The sequence below is a fragment of the Tachyglossus aculeatus genome, chromosome 2 (genome assembly GCF_015852505.1).
Source record: "Tachyglossus aculeatus isolate mTacAcu1 chromosome 2, mTacAcu1.pri, whole genome shotgun sequence".
In the NCBI taxonomy this organism is placed as follows: domain Eukaryota; kingdom Metazoa; phylum Chordata; class Mammalia; order Monotremata; family Tachyglossidae; genus Tachyglossus; species Tachyglossus aculeatus.
Genome location: NC_052067.1, coordinates 97,703,281 through 97,729,946, shown reverse-complemented (window position 1 = coordinate 97,729,946; position 26,666 = coordinate 97,703,281). Strand labels below are relative to the sequence as shown.

At 41.7% G+C, this 26,666-nt stretch overlaps 1 protein-coding gene across 2 annotated transcripts in view; it reads right to left on the bottom strand.

Annotated features, from left to right (window-relative positions):
- MAN1A1 (mannosidase alpha class 1A member 1) overlaps positions 1 to 26,666 on the bottom strand; it is a 215,233-nt gene that overhangs the window by 99,910 nt on the left and 88,657 nt on the right. The gene's annotated exons all lie outside the window — the stretch shown is intronic.

Genomic DNA, 26,666 nt, shown 5'->3' with positions numbered 1-26,666 from the left:
TTTACTTGTACATATTTATTCTATTTATTTTATTTTGTTAATATGTTTTGCTTTGTTGTCTGTCTCCCCCTTCTAGACTGTGAACCTGCTGTTGGGTAGGGACCGTCTCTATATGTTGCCAACTTGTACTTCCCAAGCGCTTAGTACATGCTCCGCACACAGTATGTGCTCAATAAATACGATTGAATGAATGAATGAATAGTGGAACAAGCATGAGCCCTGGAGTCAGAGGATCAGGGTTCTAATCCTGGCTCTGCCAATCGCCTGCTGAGTGACTGTGCGCAATTCACGTAACTTCTCTGGGTCTCAGTTTCCTCAACTGAAAATTGGGGTTTCAATACCTATTCTTCCTCCTACCTAGACTGTGAGCTCCACGTGGGACAGGGATTGGGTCTGACCTGATTAAACTGTATCTACCCCAGAGTTCAGAAAGGTGTTTGTCACATAATGACAGCTTAATGAATACCATTTAAAATGAAATCAATCAATGGCATTTATCATCTACTATTTGCAGAACCCATTCATTCATTTACAATCGTATTTATTGAGCGCTTACTGTGTGCAGAGCACTGTACTAAGCGCTTGGGAAGTACAAGTTGGCAATATATAGAGATGGTCCCTACCCAACAGTGGGCTCAAAGTCTAGAAGGGGGAGACAGATAACAAAACCAAACATATTAACAAAATAAAATAAATAGAATTAATTGCACTATGTTGAAGGGGTGGGTTCAAGGCCATCCTCAGCTGCACTTTTAAGGTATTGTCCTCCACTTTCAGATCAGCCTCTGACGGCCTCTTGTGGGAAAAGCAGCACGGCCTATCAGACAGAGCATGCCCTGTGAGTCAGAAGGAGCTGGGTTCTAATCCCAGCTCCGCCACTTGTCTGCTGTGTGACCTTGGGCAAGTAACTTCACTTCTCTGTGCCTCGGTTACCTCATCTGTAAAATGAGGATTAAGACTGTGAGCTCTGTGTGGGAGAAGCAGCATGGCATTGTGGACAGAGCACGGGCCTGGGAGTCAGAAGGTCATGGGTTCTAATCCCGGCTTGGCCACTTGTCTGCTGTGTGACCTTGGGCAAGTCACTTCACTTCTCTGGGCCTCAGTTACCTCGTTTGTAAAGTGAGGATTGAGACTGTGAGCCCCACATGGGACAGGGACTGTGTCCAACCCGAAATGCTTGTATCAACCCCAGCGCTAAGTACAGTGCCTGGCACATAGTTAAGAGTTTGACAAATACTATCATTATTATTATTACTATAGTAATTGTGTCCAACCTGATTAGCTTGTATCTACCCCAGTGCTAGGTACAATTCCTGGCACACAGTAAGTGCTTAACAAATAGCAATGAAAATATACTCTCGACTCATTTTTCATTCAACCCACATAATCAATCTGTCACTGGATCCAGTCTGTCCTACCTTCACGACATCTCTAGAATCTGCATTTTTCTCTCTATCCCAACTACGACCACACTGATCCAAGCACTTATCCCATTCCACCTTTATTATGGCATAAATTTCCTCGCTCACCCCCTTGCCGTGTTTTTCCTCTCAGGTCAACTCTTCACTCTGCTGCCCAGGTCATTTTTCTAAAAACCCCCCAAAAACACAGAGTCCACATCTCCTGACTCCTCCAAAATCTCCAGTGGTCACCCATCCACCTCTGCACCCAATAGAAACTCCTTACAATTGGCTTTAAGGCACTCAATCAGCTCCCTCCCTCCTACCTTTCCTCACTGCTCTACTACGACTCAGCCTGCACACTTTGTTTCTCTAATGCCGAACTACACACTGTACCACAATATCATTTATTTGCCCGCAAACTTCTTGCCCACATCCTCCCTATAGTCTGGAACTCCCTCGCCCTTCATATCTGTCAGTCCACCGGTCTCCCCCGGCTTCAAAGCCTTATTAAAATCACATCTTCCAAGAAGTCTTCTCTAGGTCCTCATTTTCCCACTCATTCTCATTTCTTTTTCTTATCTTTTTTATAGTACTTGTTAAGTGCTTAGTACATATAAAGTACCGTTTTAAGTGCTGGATAGATACAAGTTTGCCAAGTTGGACACATGGGGTTTAATTCCCATTTTACAGATGAGGTTACTGAGTCACAGGAAGTGAAGTAACTTGCCCAAGGTCATACAGCAAGCAATTGGCAGATCCGGTATTAAAACCCAGGGCCCAGACTAAGCCCCCTTTGACTCAGCTCCCACTCAATTCCGTGTCACCTCGACTCGCTCCCTTTGCTCTTTGCCCCTGCCCCACAGCACTTCTGCATATATGTATATATCTACATTTCTATTTATTTATACTGATACCTGTTTACTTGTTTTGATTTCTGTTTCCCCACCTCTAGACTGTAAGCCTGTTATGGGCAGGGATTGTCTCTTTTTTTGCTGTATTGTACTTTCCAAGTGCTTAGTACAGTGCTCCACATACAGTAATCACTCAATAAATACGATGGAACAAATGAATTAATGTGACTTCCAGGACTGTGCTCTTTTTACTAGGCTATGTTGTTTTTGCATTGGATCTTTATCCTTTAAGCATTTGATATCCATCCTAATTTCAGTCCAGTACTACTAATGTACATGCCTCCTACCCTGCCATTTCCCCAAGCCCCTAAAATTTATTTTAATGTCTGCCTTCCCATCTATAATGAAAGCTCTTTGTGAGCATGGATTATGTCTACCAACTCTGTTATATTATACTCTCTTAGACCGTGAGCCCCATGTGGACAGGACCGCTGACTTGATTAGCTTGTAGGACTTGCTACATAGCAAGCGTTTAACAAATACAATAAGGATAACACTCTCTCAATTGCTTAGTCCAGTGGTCTGCACCCAGAAAGCTCTCAGTAAATACCACTGATTAATTTAGGGAATCTGAAATCAGAGTTCAAGTCCAAACAATCCAACAACCTCTTAGGGTGGAGTTCTGCTTGTGTGCCCTGACCATTTCTCTTGGTTGCCAGATTGCTCCATTAATAGCCAATGTCTTTTTGGGGAGAAAGTGGGACAATGGGCAATCAATAGTCTCCTTTGCTTCTTCCCCCAAGGTAGCTCCTGGCTTGCTTCGTCCCCGGAGAAGCCAGCTGCTGGCTTCCAAATAGAGTCTGACTTTTAGGGCTGTCTATTAGTTCATAATTTTTCAAACATTTGTGAGTGTATGTGCTGAGATGAGGACCTTCAATCAACGGTATTTATTGAGCACTCACTATCTGCAAAGCACTGTACTAAGTGCTTGGGAGAGTACAACAGATTTATTGGACACATTCCCTGCCTATAATGAGTTTACAGTCTAGAGGACTTGCATATCTGGGGTTTCTTTCTGGGGAACCAAATACCCTCACAATCTGGGCTGCCGTCCCATCTACCATTCCCACTCACTCAGAAACAAATCTCCACTCATGCAGAGAGGTGGACATCTCCCAAATTCCTCAGAGTGCAATGGGTGGGAATACAGGAAGATAAAGAACTACACCATCCTCTCTCCCACATTCTAGTGGGCTGAACTTAGCCACAGCTAAAAAAACTCCAGCATCAATTCTCATGGCTAAAAAATCTCTCTTTTTCTTAAAAACAAAAAGTGTGTGCACTGAGTCCACTGCTACAGGGTTGGATTATGGTTGCAGGCTGCTTTGGTGGGTAAAATGCAGATGTTCACCTACTGGCTTCACAACTCTGTGGATGCCAGCTCTTCAAAGTACAAGTGGCAGAAGCCCTCAGAATGTGAAGAAAAACAAGGAAAGAAAAAGGGGAAGGAGATATGATAAAAAAAAAAAGCAGGGCAGGAAAGTGGGGTGTGGGAAGAAGTACAGGAATCAGGAAAGTGGATACACAAAAACAGAGTGAGAAACCAAAATAGCAAAACCTGAACTGGATGCTATTCAGACAGGCAATACCAATAGAGTTAAGAAGGTTTTTTGTTTTGTTTTATTTTTTATGGCATTTGTTAAGGGCTTACTATGTGCCAGGCACTGTACTAAGCACCGGAGTAGATACAAGGTAACTGGGTTGGACACAGTCCCTGTTCTACACTGGGCTCACAGTCTTAATCCCCATTTTACAGATGAGGTAACTGTGTCATGGAGAAGTAAAGTGACTTGCCTAAGGTCACACAGCAGACTCATGGCAGAACCGGGTTTAGATCCCAAGTCCTTCTGACTCCCAGTCCTGGGATTTATATGTATATATGTTTGTACATTTTTACTACTCTATTTATTTATTTATTTATTTATTTTACTTGTACATATCTATCCTATTTGTTTTACTTTGTTAGTATGTTTGGTTTTGTTCTCTGTCTCTCCCTTTTAGACTGTGAGCCCACTGTTGGGTAGGGACTGTCTCTATATGTTGCCAATTTGTACTTCCCAAGCACTTAGTACAGTGCTCTGCACATAGTAAGCGCTCAATAAATACAATTGATGATGATGATGATGATGATTTATCCACTAGATCACGCTGCATCCCTTAGAGTATTCTTTTGACCAACCACATCCAATCTGAAGGATCATGAAAAAGTGATTTCATTAAAATAAGTACATGGTAAATCAAAATAACAAATTACTTAAGAGTGTATCTTAAAGAACATCCTTTAATGGAGAGTTTTAAATAAATATTGTTTTCTAATGATATTTTTCAAACTCTCTTTCTTCACTATTTCATGTCTAACAAATAAAATCATATTTACCTTTCATTTTATCCTTACTGACAAGACTAGGCATGGCACTAAACAAGATGTATTGCTTTCTTCGCCACACCTGATTGGAGTTCCAGTAGGCTAGGGAAAAAATATTTGAATACTAATGGAGGCAGTGAGGAAAGGAGAAATGAACCCAAATGATCTATTTGTTTTTCTAAAACACCAAACAGAAATCTTTTCATTCTGTGGACGTAAGCAGTGAGATGATCAGCGTGTGCCCAAAGACCCAAACTGCTCATTCCAAAGCCAACAGAAATCTCATTGTTCTATCAGGAATACATATATACTCCTCCCTCACATCTATCACGCAAGGCAATACTTATGAAACCAGAGGTACTGGTGTCCTAACTTACCCTGCATTATCAGTTGGCTCTGTTCCTGGGAATGCTACAAAAGAGGCTCCATTTTACTGTTTTCTACCTCTTTAAACTTACCTTCGGCAATGGTCAATGTTGTTTTGAGAACATAGCCTGATGAGAGTTTCAAGTGAGGGGGAGAGTGGCCTAATGGATAGAGCCCCACTCTGGGAGTCAAAAGGACCTGGGTTCCACCATTTGTTGGCTGTGTAACTTTAGGCAAGTCACTTAACTTCTCTATGCCTCAGTTCCCTCATCAGAAAAACAGGGATTAAGACTGTGAGCCCTACGTGGAACAGGAACTGTGTCCAATCTGAATATCTTGTATCTACCCTAGTACTTAGAACAGTGCCTGGCACATAGTAAAGGCTTAACAAGTACCCTAGTTCTAATCCTGGCTCAGTCATGAGTCTGCTGTGTGACCTTGGGCAAGTGACTTCATTTCTCTGAGCCACAGTTACCTCATCTGTAAAATGGGGATTAAGACTGTGAACCCTACGTGTGACATGAACTGTCTAACTTTAACTTGTAGCTACTCCAGCGTTTAGTACAGTATGCAGCATATAGTAAGCACATAACAAATACCATAAAAACAAAAGTGGCCTTTGAGAAACTGTCTAGTTCCTACCTCTACATTACTAAAGCCAAATAAAAGATTCAAATACCACTGCCTTCTCCACCTGTTCTGTAAAAACAACAAACCTACACAGGCCAACTCATGGCACATGATGGTATATAGCTAGAGAATGACGGGGGTGAGCTAAGCTAATATAATATGCCACAGAAAACTTCACAATGTCATATTTCAGTGGGTACATCAGAGACAAGTTTATTTCTATTCATGCTGGTAGAGAGCGGTGGTTGATGGGGAGAGTTTCCTCTACTAGTTAAGGCCAGCTCAACTTCAAGCAAAACAGAATTTTCTATATAGATTTGGTTCAGCATCCCAGCTTCATACATGAAGGAAGAGCACAAACATTGTATTTACCTTAAGGCAAACAGCAGTAAGTACTACTTAGGATAACTATTAGGCTCTGCCTGGTTCTCTCGATTATAGGGATCTGATAAACAGGTTAGGAATCTTGACCTGGCTTCATTCTGTCTCAGGACCTTAACATACCAAAGCTCCTGCTAAAACAAACACCAAGATAGGATGAAACAAAGGCGAGAGGAGGAAACATGATGTGTCTGCTTCTTGTCTTGTCTTATGCTGTCAAGTCGCTTCCGACATATAGCGAATCCACCGACACATTCTCTCCCACACCGCCCCACCTCCATCTGTAATCATTCTGGTAGTGTATCCATGGAGTTTACTTAGTAAAAATATGGACATGGTTTACCATTGCCTTCCTCCGCACAGTAAACTTGAGTCTCCACCCTCGACTCTCCCATGCCACTGCTGCCCAGCACAGGTGAGTTTTGACTTGTAGCAAATTGCCTGCCCCTTGTTAGCCACTGCCCAAGTTAGGAATGGGATGGGTAGGCCTCTGCTTGACTCTCCCGCCCGTAGTTGAGACTGGTAGAGTACTGACAACTCTCCAGATACAACTCTGAGAGGGGCTGCCTTCTTCTAGCATGTTGGAAAGAAAAAATGGAGACCAGGCCCATCACATCTCATCCCCTGGTAGCACGCCACTCCTGTATCTCTAGTCACCAGAGTTACTCTTGTTCACTTCAAGAAGATGGTCGGGAGAAATCAAACAGGCCTGGAGACAAAACAGCTCAGAGGGAATGGTTGGATAAGAAGGGGCTAATGCAAGTCCGAGACCACTGTGTTTCCGCAAATTATATTTCACTGCAGAGGAAAAACACCAAAACATTGGAGGAACAGGCCCTTCACTGCTCCAAGACTGCCCTCTTGTCACAAGGGGTGGGAGCCTGAATCTGGGTATACTCCAAATTTCCTGGCAGGATTGGAGTGGGTTTATGGGATTGTCACACATGAGTTTTGGGAAAGGTGAGACACAGAAAGAAAGTAGTTGGAGTCCATGGAATTGGCAACCTAATAGCAACGGCTTACTCTTCTGCTTAGTGAAAATGCCAAATATTAGTTTGTAACTACCGATGCTATCTTCTACCTCCTAATTGAAAGACATCTCAAAACTATCAACAATGGTGGGACTTGATAGACAAGTTGACTGTGGCAGTTGTGAGAGCTATCAAGCTATCAGTACAACCAATACATTGATGGTTGGCACCCAAACTACCAAGAAGACTGGGTAATGTAAGTAACATGTTCCTAGAAAACAAAGAGACCTGCACAGCACTCTGAGTCACAGCGACCCTCCTGGAACAAGGAATTCCAGAAACAGGTGATGGAGCATGGCCTAGTGGATAGAGCATGGGCTTGTGAGTCAAAAGGACCTCGGTTCTAATTCTGGCTCTGTCACTTATCTGCTGTGTGACCTTGGGCTAGTCACTTCACTTCTCTGGGGCTCAGTTACCTCATCTGTTAGGCCCATGTGGGGCAGTGTCCAACTTGAATGGTTTGTGTCTACCCCAGATCTTAGTAAATAATAATAACGATGGCATTTGTTAAGTGCCTACTATGTGCAAAGCACTGTTCTAAGTGCTTAGGGGATACAAGGTAATCAGGTTGTTCTACGCGGGGCTCACAAAAGATTCCCCATTTTACAGATGAAGTAACTGAAGCACAGAGAAGTGAAGTGACTTGCCCCAAGTCACACAGCTGAAAAGTGGCAGAGCCGGAATTCAAACCCATGACCTCTGACTCCCAAGCCCAGGCTCTTTTCACTGAGCCACGCTGCCTGGCATATAGTAAATACTTAACAAATATAGTTTATTAAAGAAAAAAAAAAAGAAACACGTCTTGATTGATGTGAATGGTGAAGGGACCCTTTTCAGAGACAATGTCTTTGATGAAACCATCAAGATTGGGTATGATAATGAAAACCAGCCTAAGTGTGGAGATAAACATAAGCCCCCACTGTTGAGGCTTTTAAAAAATAAAAGATGGAAAAGCAACCATATCTGATGGAATTCCTCCAGAAATCTAATAATTATAATAACAATAATAATAATTGTGGTATTTGTTAAGCGCTTACTATGTACCAGGCACTGTACTAAGCACTGGGGTGAGTACAAGCAAATTGGTTTAGACACAGTCCCTGTCCCACATGGGGCTCGCACTCTGAACCCCCATTTTACAGATGAGAGACCTGAGGCACAGAGAAGTGAAGTAACTTGTCCAAGGCCACACAGCAGACAAGTGGCAGAGTCAGGATTAGAACCCATGACCTTCTGACCCCAGGCCCTTGCTCTATCCATTACGCCATGCTGCTGCTCTATGTATGGGACTACTTAGTCCTTGGATGTCTGTAACAGCTATTCCTCAATCAATCAATCAACAAATCAGTGGTATTCATTGAGCACTTTGTGCTAAGGACTGAATTAAGCACTACGGAGAGTGAAATAATACAAGAAGCTTACAGTTTAGATAGGCATCTCCTCAACATACAGAACATGGAGGAACTGCTGCTTGACTTTAGAGATGTCATCATAACAATCACTTTCAAGAAAAAAGGAGAGCTGATGGTATAAACCATAGAGTAATTTCCCTGTTTTCTATCAGAGTCAAGATTCTAGCCAGGATCTTTTTGAACAGTCTATTAAAGACAATTGCCCCCAGTTGACTATTGGATTTTGGATTTTTATTTGGTCTATTTGGACTGAATTGGACTACTGGATTGATTATTGGAGTTGTACTTGGACTTGCACCCTTTATTCACCTCATTTGCAGCCCCACAGCACTTTCGCACATATTCATAACTCATTTATTTATATCAATGTCTGTCTCCCCCTCTAGACTGTAAGCTCCTTGCAGGCGGAGAATGTGTCTATCAATTCTGTTATATTGTCCTCTTCCAAGTGCTTGGTATGGTGCTCTGCATACAGTAAGTGCTCAATAAATATGATTGATTGATTGACAAAACCCCGACAGCAATTACATCATCTTTGAAGCATGAAGGGTCACTGTGTGCATTTAATTTTTATAAAGTCCATTCACTTCAGACAGTTTTACAATGGAATGAGCTAATTAGCAACTTCAACTAAACATAAGCTAAATGTCTTTCTGCTAACACTTATATACACCCACATTCTTGTTCAAAAATAGTGCTACTATTATTGAAATCTTAATTGTAGGCAGGTATGGACAAATGACCCTTTGGTTGACAGGCAATCCAGTTCACTATATGTGCACATAAAGACAGTCCTTTGCAATTACATCTCCTTGAATTTTTATAACACTTTCTTTTTTCCCTAAACACGTTCATGTCAATGACTTCATTTTTTATGTTAAGCACATGCTATGTGCCAGGCACTGTACTAAGCTTTGGAATAGGTACAAGCTAATCAGGTTGGACACAGTCCACGTCCCACGTGAGGATCACAGTCTTAACACCCAATTTACAGAAGAGATAATTGAGGCACAGGGCAAGTGACTTGCCCAAGGTCACATAGATAGCTATAATTCTATTTATTCTGACACCTGTCTACATGTTTTGTTTTGTTGTCTGTCTCCCCCTTCTAGACTGTGACCGTCTCTATATGTCTCCATATGTTGCCGACATGTACTTCCCAAGCGCTTAGTACAGTGCTTTGCACACAGTAAGCACTCAATAAATACGATTGATTGAATGAATGAGAACAGCAGACAAGTTGTCCTCCCCATGTTCCTGAGTGTTAGGCAGAAGCAAGTATTATCACTCCTATTTTACAGATTAAGGAATCTTGTTAAATAGGTGTAGGTGGACTATTGGTTATTCAAAATGTTGCTGGGAAAATCTATTTTTCACTTAGAAATCGCAAACAACTTCAACAGATTAAAAAACCCTTAGATTATGTGTCCATTACTTTGGGCCGAGAAAGCAATAAGGGTGGAAAATAGATGGGATTAAAGAAAATAGCGCTTAGAACAGTGCTTTGCACATAGTAAGTGCTTGATAAATGCCATCATTATAAAATAAATGTAGGAACACAGTATATCCACAGATTATTAACAGCCTGTAATGTTGGGCCAGAATAAGAGGAAAGTCAGTATGTGAAACAGCAAAAGAATACAACTTTTGTCCATATGCACGAGATAGCATTCTTTTCTCTTTCTCTCAGCACAAATAACTGTAAACCTAGTTAGTGTCTCCATATATTCAGAATGTGAAAAGCCTGGGATAAAATACAATATATCTGTGTTTTCTTAGTCTTTGATTATGCCTTTATTCCTGTATCTGTTCAACTCTTATCTGCCGGGTTGCTCAATTCTCTGAATCTGTGGTCCCATTAATTCTAAATTAGTTTGTTTATTGATTTCTTGTGGAGATGAGATAATGGGTACTCCTGAATTTTATAAAAGGCATGAAAACTTGCAATATAGATTTTTATGAAATGATTTGTAAATCAGAAAAAAAATTCATTAAAGTTATAAAGCTAACAAATGCATTCATGGAAGCTGATTCCTAATCATAAATGTTAATGTCTCTGTAGAATTTGGCTTATTTTCCATTTCGAAATTAGAGGATTTTACATATATTATTCAACTGTCACAATGTCTCATGAACATGGCCTCTGTTTTCAATAGCTGAGAATTTTGCTCTTTTGCAGAGCAAAAAAACAGCAGAGCAATGAACCAACCCCCTTTATTGTTATGTAGGCTCAGGCAATCAATATGACACATGGTTCAACACTATTTTCTATGACAGATAAATCAAACAATGGGATTTGGAAGATATTTCCTCTTCCTAAACCAAATACACAAAACAATGAAAAGATGTATCAATCATACTTATTCTTCCTGGCAATGTTAAAACCAAATAACTATTTGCTTACCACTGAATATCAAATTAAAAAATATGCCCAGGGCATATTTAGCATGACTATCCCATTTCCTTAATGACTAATATTTTTCAAAAGCTAGTCCCCAAATTTTAAAGGAAATGGGCAAGACTAACATTTTTCTACTTTTAATGGCTGGGTTTTCCAGACAGGTCAGAAAATGAGAATGGTACTGCTTTTCAGAATACTGTAGAGAACTTTTCCACCCAATGACCCCCCAATACTCAAAATCAACTTTTTTCAAAACACCGTCTTACAAGAAACAAAACAAAAAGCCCTGCAGTTCATCTCACTCTTAGCGAGGAACAACCTAAAGCGTAAAGATTATAAGGGAAGGACTGCAAAACAGTAAACGGCCAGAGAATGTCCCACTCTATTCACATGGTCTCCAACTTAATAATAATGGTATTTCTTATGTGCTTTCTATGCATCAAGCACCTTACTAAGCATTGGGGTAGATATAAATAAATCAGGTTGGACACAGTCCCTATCCCACATGGGATTCTCAGGCTTAACTGCCATTTTTTACAGATGAGGTAACTGAGGCACAAGGAAGTGAAGTGACTTGCCCAATGGAACACAGAAGACAAATGGAGGAGCCGGGATTAGATCTCAGGTCTTTCTGACTTCCAGGCTTGTGCTCTATCCACTAGGCTATGGGGCAGGGTCTGTATCCAACCTGATCATTTTGTATCTATTTCAGTGCTTAGTACAGAGCATATAGGACATAGCACATAGGAAGCGATTAACAACTGTGATTGAAAATAAAAACAAAAACAAGCAAGCAAACAGCCAGCAGTTGGCTGCAACTGTCTTCTTCCAGTGCTCATAGCTCTGCAGATAGAGTTTCTGCAATTCTCCCTCAATTCCCTTTTATGGCACAAATGAGTGTTTCAAGATTCACGTGACAAACACTTAGTCCTATGATAACTCCCCTTTCCTATTACACAGCTAAGCCCCCATTAGCAGTGTGGCCTAATGGATAGAGCCTAGGCCTGGGTATCAGAAGGACCTGGGCTCTAATCCTGGCTCTGCCACCTGTTTGCTGTGTGGTCTAGGGCAAGTCGTTTCACTTTTCTCTGCCTTAGTTCTCTCATCTGTAAAATGGGGATTAAGATTGTGAGCCCTGTGTGGGACAGGGACTGTGTCTAAATCAACTTGCTTGTACCGTACCTGGCACATAGTAAGCGATTAACGCATACTACAGTAATTATGGTGCTTACTCACTGTGGCAGGAGGAAGAACCTGTGAGCAGAAAGTTAGCTAGTATTGTTTAGAGAAACAATGGTGCCTAGTGGAAAGAACAAGGGCCTGGCAGCCAAAAAACCTGGGTTCGAATCCCAGCTCTGCTACTTGCCTGTTGTGTGACATTGGGCAAGTCATGACAATGCCCCGCTTCCTTATAGGAGTGAGGATAAAATATATGCTCTCCCAACCCCTTTGGACTGTGATCCTCACAGGGGACAGGGGCTGAATCTGATCTACTTTTATGGTACCTATCCCAGAACTTTGTACGGAGCTTGGCATAGTAATGGTTTAACAGATATCATACTTATTACTAGTATTAACCTCTCAATTCTAAGAGTGACAAGAGGAAGGAACTAAGAGGAGGAGGCAGTTATGGGGAAGAGGGAAGAAGCCAGGATTGGGAGAAATGACAGGGGATGACAATGTGGGAAAACTTCTGGCCAGAATTTGGAGGGTTCTTGTCAGCTGCGTGTTTTATAGTATGAGGGACTCAACTGGTAAGGAACCAGTTCATCACAGGAGGGTTTTTTATTCATTTATTACAAGTTTTTCTTTGGATGAGGGAGTTTCCTTGGTGAAGTGATGTCAGCACTCAACTGCCCTACCCCAGGTTTCCTCACCCAGTCACATGCTACATAAACACACATACTTGGGTACTTGCAGATTTACAAACAACTGCACAAACCCCAACAATTGATATCATAGAACAGTCAAAACAGATTACACAGTGAAATCAGAAAGCATAAAAATTTGGTGAACTTGAAAATTATGGATTAAGGATTTGTGAGAAATTAAGATTTAGATATGCAGTCTTTGGCCAGTATGTTTCTATTCTAATAATAATAATAATGATAATTTTGTTAAGTGCTTACTATGTGCTAGGCACTGTACTAAGAACTGGGGCGGATATAAGCAGATCGGGATGGGTGCAGTACCTCTCCTACTTGGGGCTCATATTCTCAATCCCCATTTTACAGAAGAGGTAACTGAGGCCCAGAGAAACAAAGTGACTTGCCCAAGGTCACACAGCAGACAAGCCGTGGAGCCTAAAATCTGCCTAAGAAATTCTCCTTTAGAGAATTCTCCTTTTCCTGTAAGATAAATTTCAACCTTTCTAGATTACCAGTATCTCCCTATATTCATCACCGGTCCCAGCCCCACAGCATTTAGGTACATAGCTGTAATTTTATTTATTTATATTAATGTCTGCCTCCCCCTTTAGACTCTAAGCTCATTGTGGGCAGGGAAAGTTTCTGTTATATATTTATACTGTACTCTCCCAAGTGCTTAGTACAGTGCTCAGCACACAGTAAGCACTCAATAAATATGACTGACGATAATAGTGATAATAATAATAGTTAAGCTCTTAGTATGTGGTAAGAACTGCACTAAATGCTGGGGTAGATATAAGCTAATCAGGTCCCTGTCTCACATGAGGCTAAGTCATTTCCCCCTCTAAAATGTATGCTCCTCATGGACAGGGAACATGCCTACCAACTCTGAGGCATTGTATTCTTCCAAGCACTTGGAAAAGGGCTCAAGTACTCAATAAATATCGCTGACTGATTGGTTGGTTGAGGGAAAACAGGTATTTAATTCCCATCTTCTACATGTGAAAACTAAGGCACAGGCACAGAAAAGTTTTAGGTCTTGCCCAGAGTCGCACAGCAGGGTATGCAAGCACTGAATGCAGAGAATGTCTGTTATACTGCTATACTGTACTCTCCCAAGCGCTTAGTACAGTCCTCTGCACACAGTACATGCTTAATAAATATGATTGACTGACTTACCATTGATTGATGGACTCAAGAAGAGAGCTGATATTAGAACCCAGGTCCTCTGACTCCCTGACATGTGCTCTTTCATTCATTCATTCATTCAACTGTATTTATTGAGTGTTTACTGTATGCAGAGCACTGTACTAAGTGCTTGGAAAGTACAATTCAGCAACTGAGTGATAATCCCTGCCCACAATGGGCTCACAGTCTAGAAGGGGGGGCAGACATAAGGACAGAGATAAAAACAAGTAAACAGGCATCAATAGCATCAATATAAATAGAATTATAGACATATATATACACATTAAAACAAGTAAACAGGCATTAATATAAATAGAATTGTAGATATGCACATATATACACAAGTGTTGTGGGGGGGTAGAGCAAAGGGAGTGAGTCAGGGTGATGGGGAGGGGAGGGGGAGCTGAGGAAAAGGAAGGCTTAGTCTGGGAAGCCCTCCTGGTGGAGGTGAATCTTCAGCAGGACTTTCAATCGGGGAGGGGAGGGGCTTTCAACTAGCCCATGCTGCTTTATAATTTTCTCTCCTTTCTCCCTAAGTGTTATAAAAAAAGAGAAACTTAAACCTTAAGTGGGTTTTACTGTCATTTTATAAACTGGATAAACTGAAATTAAAGAAAACTTTTTAAGACATGATCCAAACCTTGAGAATACTGCAGATAGGATTTAGATTTCTCAAGGCGGAGTCAACATCTGGATCCTGTCAGATAGGATTTAGATTTCTCAAGGCGGAGTCAACATCTGGATCCTGTCTTACAAGCTTTCTTTCCTCTTTTAGAAAAAAGCAGCTGTTTATAAAATGCTCCAAATGCACTGGCAACATGGAGCATGTTTTAGCCCAACTCTTCAGTTGAGCCATAGCATCTGTTCTTTATTTAACCTTGCGTACCCAATGTAATGCTAGAACCGAGTAACTTACAAGAGTTACTTTATTCTGCAACTTGTGAGCCAAGATGTATAAACAAAGACTCCCACTTAGCATATAAACTGTCCTTTCAAATTGGATACTGTTGAAAGCTGATTTGCAGCAGACTGTCATTGTGAAAAGAAAAATAAAAAGACCTAATAAGTGCTGTGTTGTGAATCACTAATTAGATTCTCAATGCAGTAAAAAGTACTCACAGGAGGTTCATTCTTGGCCTCGTAAACTTGGCTATATCTTTTCATTGTAATGCCATTATGTGACTTAGAGCCATGACTTAACAGTGAAATAAACTCCTAAACCTCTGTGGCAGGCACATAAAAACTGAAATTATGCAGCGATGACATGCAATTTGTGCGAGCGGCAGCTCTTCCACTTGCTCTTTAACATCGACTTATTAGCAAAAGGGAAGTTGGTCATGAAATTGCAGGTTCAGCACCAAGGAAGCGATGCTGCCCAACTATACATTCTGATATATTTTACTATTGCACAATACTCTTGGCTACTGCGTAATTAAAATTCTGCCTAAGGCACTGAGCTCTTAATTAATTTTTTGATATCTGTTTTTACTGAGTTCGACTGAAGGCTCTCCACGAGCTCTCTCCAGCTTATATATAAGCTCTTGTTAGCTGTGTCTCTTGTGTACTTTGTTCCTCTCAAGCTCACTTCCTAATTGGACTGCTTCACTCTCATATCTGCTGCCCCTCAACTCTCCTCACTCTTGCTGTTCCCTTGGCGTGGAAATCCAGTCCTCTGTCTCCAAATCCTCCAGACCATGGCTCCACCTATCTACAAAGCCCTCTAGAAAAGCCAGGCTCCACCAATAAGCCTTCCAATTAATCCCCAGCACCTCAAATGGACCCTCGCAGGATCGCACCTGGAGAGTTTCCAGTCTTAGCTGCAGGAGGGAGGGTCAAGCAGATGCATACCCATTCCATTCCTAGCTCGGAAGTAACGGTAAACCACTTCTGTATTTTCACCAAGAAACCTCTACAGATCCACTACCAGAATGAATGCAGATGGAGGTGGGGTGTTCTGGAAGAGATGTGTCCATGGAGTCGCTATGGGTCGGAGACGACTCGACAGCATAAGACAAGACCTCAAACTGTATCAACCCACCAGCCATATAGGGCCTGGGAGTCAGAAGGTCATGGGTTCTAATCCCAGCTCTTCCACTTGCTTGCTTTGTGACACTGGGCAAATCAATTCACTTCTCTGTTCCTCAGTTACCTCGTATGAAAAATGAGGATTGAAACTGTTAGCCCCATGTGGGACAGGGACTGTGTCCAATCTAATTCGCCTGCAGCCACCCCAGTGCTTAGATCAGTGTCTGGCACATAGTAAGCACTTAACAAATACCATAATAATAATGATGATTATTGTATAAGAAAACACTTTGGCATATCAACCTATCAATGGTATGTATTGAGTGCCTACCGTGCAGAGCACTTTACTAAGTGCTTGGGAGAGTACAATACAAAAGAGTTGGCAGACATGTTCCCCGCCCACAGAGGGCTTACACACTAGAATGGGGGAAATGGTCATGAATATAAATAAATAATATATAGCATATAATTAATAGCTATGGACACAAGTGTTGTGGGACTGGGGGTGGGGTGAATACCAAATGCATAGAATATATGTATATTCACCTAAATACTGAATCGTTCATTCCGATTCCAATCTTTGTCAATATTTTTGTCTGCCTTTCCTGTCAGAGTGCAATCAATCAATCAATCATGGGTATTTATTGAGCACTTACGGTGTGCAGAGCACTGTACTAAGCACTTGGGAGAGTACAATTTAACAGAATTGGTAGATATGTTCCCTGGCTACAACAAGCTAGGTTCCTAGTGTGTCTGTGCTACTTTCCCAAGTACACCACAGCCTGTGGGTCCTCAATAAATATCACTACTGGTATGAATTCTTATCTGAAATACCATTTTGCTTCAGTTAGCAAATTTCCTTTAAGTGTCCAAAGACAAATCCTCATTCACCTGCCACTCCACATTATTTTGGTTACCCTGTCCACAAGACAAGACATAGCAAAATCCAAGCTAAAGAACAGGTTGGTTAGGGACCTTGAAGAGCAGCATGGCGTAGTGGATAGAGCACAGGCCTCGGAGTCAGAAGGTCATGGGTTCTAATCCTGGCTCTGCCACTTGTCTATGTGGCCGTGGGCAAGCCACTTCATTTCTCTGTGCCTAAGTTCCCTCATCTGTAAAACGGGGATGAAGACTGTGAGGCCTGTGTGGGGCAGGGACTGTGTCCAACCTGAGCTGCCTGTATCCACCCCAGTGCTCAGTACAGTGCCTGGCACATAGTAAGTGCTTAACAAACACCATAATTATTATTATTATAAGGGATCTAGTCCTAGTTTAGGAGTTTTAGTAGGGCAGAAGGTCTGAGAGGAAGGAAAGGGTCAGTCCTCTGCATGGCTTTGACAGGACCATAGTGGAACAATGCCCAGTGTTCACAGAATTTGAAAGTGGTATGTTGAGGTCTGCGAAAAGAGCACAATATTGAAGAAGACCTTTCCTACTTCCTGTAAAAATAGAAAGATTGAAAATTTTATGCATAAGATTTTAAATCTTTATTAACTGAAACATTTTCTAAATGTTAAGCTATTATTCCAAAACATTAACAACTGGCTTTGCTGTATTCTCTTTAATGCACTCCCCATTCCACAAATGATGTCTTAAAATGGCCAAGTACAACAGAAAGCTTGTAAAAACAATTCTAATTCAATCCTTTCCTTTAGAACTGATTCTCCAGAAAACACTTTATAATCATTTTGTACCACAACTTTTAGACTTGGCTAAAAAGTTTGCTTTAAATGCAAATCAAACTTGAGCAAATCAGGAAATCTTATACTATTAAGCAGTCTGGAGCTATCGTAGCGGCTTTTGATACAACCAAAAGCCTATATACCTTAATTTGAAACTCCTGGATGGATTAAAGGACCATCTGCTCCCTTATGCATCTCCTCCCCACCATGGCATGGGGATTGGAGAAAATACGTATCGCCAACTAGCATTTAATAGATCCATTTGTAAATAAATAAGATTGGTGAATAAGTGAAGACCTATAGCCAGATATTAGGAAATCCAATTACTTCTAAGCAAGCTAATTTCTTTAATAAGCAGATGTTAAATGGATAGCTATAAAGGTGGCTTTTAAGATTTGGGATTCTCTCACAGAATATAGTGCAATGTGGCAGGAGGACATGGGACAACAAAAAGAAATTTGGGCTATTTTTGGAAGTCCCAACAGCCTACTACTTTAGGGTAGATTTTTCAATGGATGACATTCCCAATCAAACAATCACTTGAAGGTATTTATAGATCACTTATTCTGTGCACAGCACTGAACTAAATGCTTCGGAGAGTTCACTAGAGTATGCAGACATATCCTTACTTTCAAGGAAGGTCATGGGTTCTAATCTCACCTCCGCCAGCTGTCTGCTGTATAACCTTGGGCAAGTCACTTAACCTCTCTGGGCCTCAGTTACCTCATCTGTAAAATGGAGAGTAAGACAGTGAGCCCCACGAGGGACAGGGACTGTGTCTAACCTAATTACCTTGCATCTACCCCAGCACTCAGAACAGTGCCTGGCAAATAGTAAGTGCTTAATAAATATTGTAATTATTTTTATTATAAGGAGAAGGCAATCTAACAAAGGAGACAGACAGTAAAATAAATTCAGGTAGGGGAAGCACACTAAGTATAAAGATCTGTACATGAGTGCTTTGGGGGTCAAGGTAGGGTGCACTTTGTGGGTACAGACTCAAGTGCATAGATAATGCAGTATGGAGGGAAACAGATGGAGAGATGAGAAATGAGTCAGGGAAGGCTTCCTGGAGGAGATGTAACTTTAATAGGATTTTGGAGATGGGGAGAGTAGTGCAGCGGTCTAGCTGATGTAAAATCAATCATATTTCTGAGCGCTTACTGTGTGCAGAGCACTGTACTAAGCACTTGGGAGAGTACAATAGAACAATATAACAGAGACATTTCCTGCCCACTATGAGCTTACAGTCTAGAGGGGAAGGGAAGGGGAAAGTAAAGGGGATATTATGGGAATGTAGAAGGGAAGGGAGTTCCAGGCATGAGGGAGGTTTTGAGCAAGGGGTTGGCAGACAAGACAGATGACAACAAGGACAATGAGTAGGTTGATTCCAACCTACTCCCTATTCCCCAGAAATGCCTCTTCTCCATCCAAATTACCACTACGTGGGTCCAAGTATTTGTCATATCCTGTCTGAACTACTGCATCAGCCTACTCTCTAACTTCCCTGCCTCCAGCCTCCTCCCTCTCCAGTCCATATTTTGCTCTGCTGCCTGGATAATTTTTCTAATATATCATTACATCTCCCCACTCCTCAAAGACTTCCAATGGTTGTCCATTCATCAAGCATGAAGTCCTCATGTTTGGCTTTAAGGCACTCAAATGAGCTCTCTGCCCACTATTTTATCCTCACTCCTCTCCCACTACAAAAAGCCCACTCACTTCACTCCTCGCTGTCATCTGTCTTGTCTGCCAACCCCCTTCTCGTGCCCTCCCTCTCTACTGCCTGAAATTCCCTCCCCCTTCATGTCAGGTAGACAACTACACTATGCTCCCCATCTTCCACAGCTCCCCAACTCTCCCAGACTGTTGCCATTTTTTTTGACCTTTTTAAAAAACACAACAGGAATAAAACAAACTTGCTTTGGTCTCTCCAAGGTCTCTTCCCCACCCCAGCCGGTCTGGCCTAATGATAATAATAATTCATAATAGTGATAATGAGGATGGAATTTGTTAAGTGTTTACTATGTACCATGAACTGGGGTAGATACAAGGTAATCAGGTTGGACACAGTCCCTGTTCTACGTGGGGCTCATAATCTTAATCCCCATTTTACAGATGAGGGAACTGAGGCTCAGAGAACTGAAGTGACTTGCCCAAGGTCACATGGCAAACAAGTGCCAGAGCTGGGATTAGAACCCATGTCCTCTGACTCTCAAGCCTGTGCTCTAGCCACTAGGCCACACAGCTCTAGTGGTCTATGGCTTGTAGTTGGGGAAGGGGTTGGCTCACCAGCGAAACAAATCAAAAAAAACCACAAAGCTACACCAGGTAGCAGGGGAGAGACTAGGTTGCAGGGATGTGATTTCAATCTTCCATGTGTCACATTTGTTCTTGCGAGACAAGTGGTTCTGTGACGCACCACTACCTTAAAACACAGTTTTCAAGAACCAACAATGGTGTTAAGCCTGAGGATTATCTGTACTGAAGACGACTCAGTTAATTCCACGAATTCAATACAGTCATCGGAATCAACGCCATCTAATCATCCGAGGCAACCACGTCACCATGGTTGTGAGCGTCCTTTGGAGGGTGATGTCAGTAAAGGTTGCCATATCTCACATGGCAACTGAGTGGGCTTTGGAAAAGGTAATCTTCATCCTATTGTTGAAATGCAAGTGAAGCAGCGCTTTGTAATGGTGAATCAGAGTGTTTCACGAAGAATTCCACTAATATGCTAGAGGGCTTCTGCTTGATCAGAGAGGGAAAGGGCTGTTTCTCCTCCACCCTTCTACATGGCACAGTGAGAAGTAGCATGACATGTTGGATAGAGCATGAGCCTAGGAGTCAGAAGGTCATGAGTTCTAATCCTAGATCCCCCACTTGTCTGTTGTGTGACCCTGGGCAAATCACTTCACTTCTCTGGGCCTCAGTTCCCTCATCTATAAAATGGGGACTAAGACTCAAAAATTGTGTCCATCCTGATTAACTTGTATCAACCCAGCACTTAGAACACTTAGAACCCATAGGAAGCGCTTAACAAATACCACAAAACCAAAAAAACCCTGCCTTTCTCTAGATTAGACAATTAATAAACAATCGGTGGTATTTATTGAGTGCTTACAGTGTGCATACCAGTAGACTAAGCACTTGGGAGAGTATAACAGAAATGTAAATTGAAAGCAGAGACTGTAAATTTCTACAATTGGACTCAGGGATAGCACATTCTTCTCCCAGCCTTTCTTACATTCCTTCAAGGAGTCTTGGGTTTGGTCAGTTTGAGATCATCTGCGGCTGGCAGCATTACTGGTCATCTAGGATGTAAGGCAGCATCTCCTTGATCATATTTCACACTTTTAAAGCAAGGAGTGAAGAAGGATTGGTTTACCACCTTAGAACCTAAAGATTTTTTTTCATGGTATTTGGTTAGGCACTTAGTATGTGCCGGGCACTGTACTAAGTGCTGGAGTTGATGCAAGCTAATCAGGTTGGATGCAGTCCATGCCCCACATGGAGCTCACAGTCTTAATCGCCATTCTACAGTAGAGGCAAGGAGAAATGAAGTGACTTGCCCAGGGTCACACAGCAGACGTGTAGCGGAGCCAGGATTAGAATTCAGGTTCCATTTGTAGCTTTCACACATCTTTTGCCCTTTCCCTCTCTCCTTTCTGGATTCTTTGAACCGGGACAGTTTAGGCCTGCAGATGAGATCTAAGGATTTTGTATTGTTTTGGAATGTCTTCCATTTAATGTAATTCCCTTAAACAGGGATGTATCTCTTCCTGTACCCACAGTCTTTGTATGGACAGACATCACAGACAGTCTGTCTCCACTTCCCCCATCCTCGTTCATCCCAGTCCCCCCACCCAAATCCGCCGTGTTCCCCTCTTCCGGGGTCCCTGCCGTCTCCTGGACAGGACCGCTCAGACCTACCCCCCGGGAGTAGTAGCACAGTGGCAGGAGTATGGGTTTGGGAGTCAGAGGTTGTGGGTTCTAATCCTGACTCTGCCACCTGTCTGGTGGGTGACTTTGGGCAAGTCACTTCACTGTGCCTCAGTTTCCTCATCTGTAAAATGGGGATTAAGACTGTGAGCCCCACGTGGGATAACCTGATAACCTTGTATTTCCCCCAGCGCTTAGAACAGTGCTTAGCACATAGTAAGTGCTTAACAAATACTATTATTATTATTATTATTATTATTATTATCACATCTCACTCCTAAATCACGCTTTACCAGCACTCTCCCACTAGACTATAAAGTCCCTTCAGGCAGTGACTGTACCTACCAACTGTATTGAACTCTCACATGCATTTAGTACTGCCCACAGTAAATGTTAAATAAATCAATCTATTAATGGTATTTACTGAGTGATTACAACGCACAGAGCACTGTACTAAGCGCTTGGGAGAGGACAATATAGCAGAATTTGCAGACATGTTCCCTGCCCACAACAAGTTTATAGTCTTGAAGGGAGCTTACAGTCTTAATAAACACCATTGACTGATTCTTTCTTTTTCCAGAAATCTGAATTGGCATCTGTTGTGACAAATTTAGATTCTTCTCACACTGCCTGTGAAATTGAACTTGGGGCAGCAAGGCCCCAGGGTCCTGATCAAATTGAGCCCTCAACGAAGATGGTCTTTCTTACTAAGCTGTTGTGTTTGTTGACTACAGGTCCTGACACTGCTGTTGCCTCTTGTCTTGTCTTAATGCTGTTGAACTGCCTCTGACCCATAGCGACTCCATGGACACATCTCCCCCAGAACACCGCACTCTCCATCTGCAATCGTTCTGGTAGTGTATCCATAGAGTTTTCGTAGTAAAAATATGGAGGTTGTTTACCATTGTCTTCTTTTGCAGAGTAAACCTGACTCTCTCCTGTGCCGCTGCTGCCTAGCACAGGTGAGTTTTGACTTGTAGCAGATTGCCTTCTACTCACTAGCCACTGGCCAAACTAGGAATGGAATGGGTAGGCCTCTGCTTGACTCTCCCTCCCATAGCTTAGACTGGTAGAGTACTGGAAACTCTAGGTGTGATCCTGAGAGGGTTTTTTTTTTGCCTTTAGCATAAATGAAAACCAGTGGTGGCAACGCTATGAACGCCTAACTTCCAAGAGACCTTCCCAGACTAAACCCCCCTTTCCTCTTCTCCCGCTCCCTTCTGTCTCACCCTGACATGCTCCCTTTGCTCTTCCCCCATCCCAACCCTACAGCACTTCCGTACATAGCTGTCATTTTATTTATTTGTATTGATGTCTGTCTCCCCCACTCCAGACTGTAAGCTCATTGTGGGCAGGGAATGTGAGTGTTTATTCATTCATTCATTCATTCAATCATATTTATTGAGCGCTTACTGTGTGCGGAGCACTGTACTAAGCGCTTGGGAAGTACAAGTTGGCAACGTATAGAGACGGTCCCTACCCAGCAACGGGCTCACAGTCTAGAAGGGGGAGACAGATAACAAAACAAAACATGTGCACAGGTGTCAAGTCATCAGAATAAATAGAAGTAAAGCTAGATGCACATCATTAACAAAATAAATAGAATAGTAAATATGTACAAGTATATTGTTATACTGCACTCTCCCAAGAGCTTAATACAGTGCTCTGAACACAGTAAGTGCTCAAAAAATACAATTGAGTACAATACAATTTAGAATGAATGAATGAATGATTGGGTCATTATATCTCTGTTTTCTGATGTAAAGCTTAAACCACCCTGGGAGCAAAGACTCAAAACTAAGAATCCACTCTACTTCAAGTACGTATTTAAATAATTTTAAACTCCTCTATATATTGCAGTAGGTTGTATCACATAAACTGACCTATTTGTCCTAATTCTAAATTAGTATTCCTTCTAGTTTTAGGGAAGAAAGACAAAAAGCAAATACAAAATTGCATTCCGAATTTCTATTTACAGTCCTGTATAATAAGAATAATTAATGATAATTACAGTATTAAGTTCTTCCTACGTGCCAAGCATTACAGCGTGGCTCAGTGGAAAGAGCACGGGCTTGGGAGTCAGACGTCATGGGTTCTAATCCCAGCTTTGCCACTTGTCAGCTGTGTGACTTTGGGCAAGTCTCTTCACTTCTCTGGGCCTCAGTTCCCTCATCTATGAAATGGGGATTTAGACAGTGAGCCCCACGTGGGATGACCTGATCACCTTGTAGCCTCCCCAGCGCTTAGAACAGTGCTTTGCACAGAGCAAGAGCATAACAAATGCCATCATTATTATTATTACTATTACTTGAATTCTGGTTTATCAGGAAGGAGACTGCCCGTCCCACATGAGGCTCCATCTTGCAGACGAAGAAACTGAGGCACTAAGAAGTTGTGACTAATCCATGGTCACAGAGCAGACAAGTGGTAGAGTCAGGATTAGGACCCATGTCCTCTAACTCCCAGGCCCACACACTTTCCATTAGGCCATGCTGTTTCTCAACTTCAATGATTGCAACTGAGAAGGACAACTGCAGTGATTGCATTTCTGTCAACATACGCTTGATTTATGAAAAAATGGCAAGTGCTTTTAGGAATTCTCTAATTACGTAAAAGCATACCAATTCTATTGTTCATCCTACAATTTACATCAATAGGTAGAGCCATAATTTTAGTTTTACTTTAATGATTAAAATTATACTTTGCTTTACATTCCCTTAGAAATTGAACTCAATAATTGACTGGCTAAATTATTTTTCTATACTGTGCTATAATGATCTTTCTCCAAAGTTTGTCTCTCATTTATACAGAGCAGAATGTACACATAAGCGAAAAAACTAACCTCTTTTTCTCTAATAGGGAAAATGTCCTTTATAAAACAGTCAACAGTATTTATTGAGCACTGTATTAAGCACTTAGGACAGTATAATTAATACAGTAGTAGAAATGATCCCTACTCTGGAAGATACTATGACCTAGAGGGAAAGATACTAAAATAAATTTTAAGTAGGGGCAAGGGAGTATAAAGATTTGTATAAAAGTGCTGCAGTAGGATGGAGGAGATTGCCAAATATAAAATCTCAAGAATTATGACTGCCCAAATATTTCTGTTTTTATGAACTAAAAACTAATAATAATAATGATAATAATAATGGCATTTATTAAGCGTGTACTATGTGCAAAGCATTGTTCTAATCAATCATATTTATTGAGCGCTAACTGCCTGATCATCCTCTAGGCTGTAAGCTCAGTGTGGGTGGGGAATGTTTCTACCAACTCTGTTGTATTGTACTCTTCCAAGTGTTTAGTACAGTGCTCTGCAATAGTAGTGCTCAACAAATACCGCTGACGGACTGATTCAGTTCCCCACTCTAGACTGTAAGCTCATTACGGGCAGGGAAAGTGTCTACCAACTCTGTTATCATAATAATAATAATGGCATTTGTTAAGTGCTTACTATGTGCCAAGCACTGTTCTAAGCACTGGGGGAGATACAAGGTAATCTGGTTGTCCCATGTGGGGCTCACAGTCTTAATCCCCATTTTACAGATGAGGTAACTGAGGCTTAGAGAAGTTTAGTGACTTGCCCAAAGTCACACAGCTGATAAGTGGCAGAGCTGGGATTAGAACCCATGACCTCTGACTCCCAAGCCCGTGCTCTTTTCACTAAGCCATGCTGCTGCTCCACAGTGTACTCTCCCAAGCACTAAGCACAGTGCCTTGCACACAGTAAGCGCTCAACAGATATGATTGATACAAAAAGCTACGAATTCAAAGATGAAACTAAAATCAACAATGAGGAAGTAAAGTTGTCTTAGATGTCTTAGATAGCCATGACCATGGGCTTTGGAGTCGGAGGTCATGGGTTCAAATCCCGGCTCCGCCAACTGTCAGCTGTGTGACTTTGGGCAAGTCACTTCACTTCTCTGTGCCTCAGTTACCTCATTTGTAAAATGGGGATTAAGACTGTGAACCCCCAGTAGGACAACCTGATCACCTTGTACCCTCCTTGGCACTTAGAACAGTGCTTTGCACATAGTAAGCGCTTAATAAATGTCATCACCATTATTATTATGTAACTTGGAAAAAGTCCACAATGGTTTTTGTTTACATCTGACATCAGACTGGTATCACCCATGAATCACTTGCGCTACACTAAGCATTGTTAGTACTACACTAATTAGTGTTGCACTACACTGATTTGCAACTGTATAGCTGTTACTGGTAAATGCTAAATATTTTTGTCATTAACCACATTCACCTGTATTGCTCCAGAATGGACAGTGAGAATATGAGACTGACTCTGAATCATCTTACTTGAAATAAGAAGCAATGTGGCCTAGTGGAAAGAGTCTCGGCCTGGGTGTCAGAAGATCCGGGTTTTAATCCAAGCTCTACCATCTGTTTGCTGGGTCATCTAGGGAAAGTCACTTAACTTGCCTGTGCCTCAGTTACCTCACCTATAAAATGAGGATTCAATTCCTGTTCTCCCTCTTACTTAGACTGCCTTATGAGGGACAAGGACTGTGTCTAACCTGATTAGGGTTTAGCCACACCAGTGCTTAGTACATTGCTTGACACACAGTAAGCACTTAAAATACACAATTATAAAGCCTGGAATGAGGCAAATGTGAAGTGAAAAGAGGCAAGGTTATGGTAATAGTTTCCCAGCTGTCACTATCCCAAGAACTTAATATGGTGCTCTGCACACAAATATGACTGAGTGAATGATGAATAGATGTGTCACTGCAAAAACATCTTGGACAACTAACCACAGACCATTACTGGGACTCTTTAGAAATTTTTGAAGTATGGTAAACAGAGGAAAAGGTCTCTGCTACATCTTCCAACCACGAGAAAATTAGCAGGACATTTCCACAAGGGACTGTGGTGGTACTATTCTATTGCAGGGAATCACTCTGGCCCCTTCAAGATAACTGAAAATAATTCCATTCTCCCCTTGCACTCATGGGAGAATGCCCATTTCAAATCTGCAGTGAGATAAAGTTAGAAAAAGAATCCCCCACAAAAAAATCCTCGGTTCACAGAATCTCTGGATTT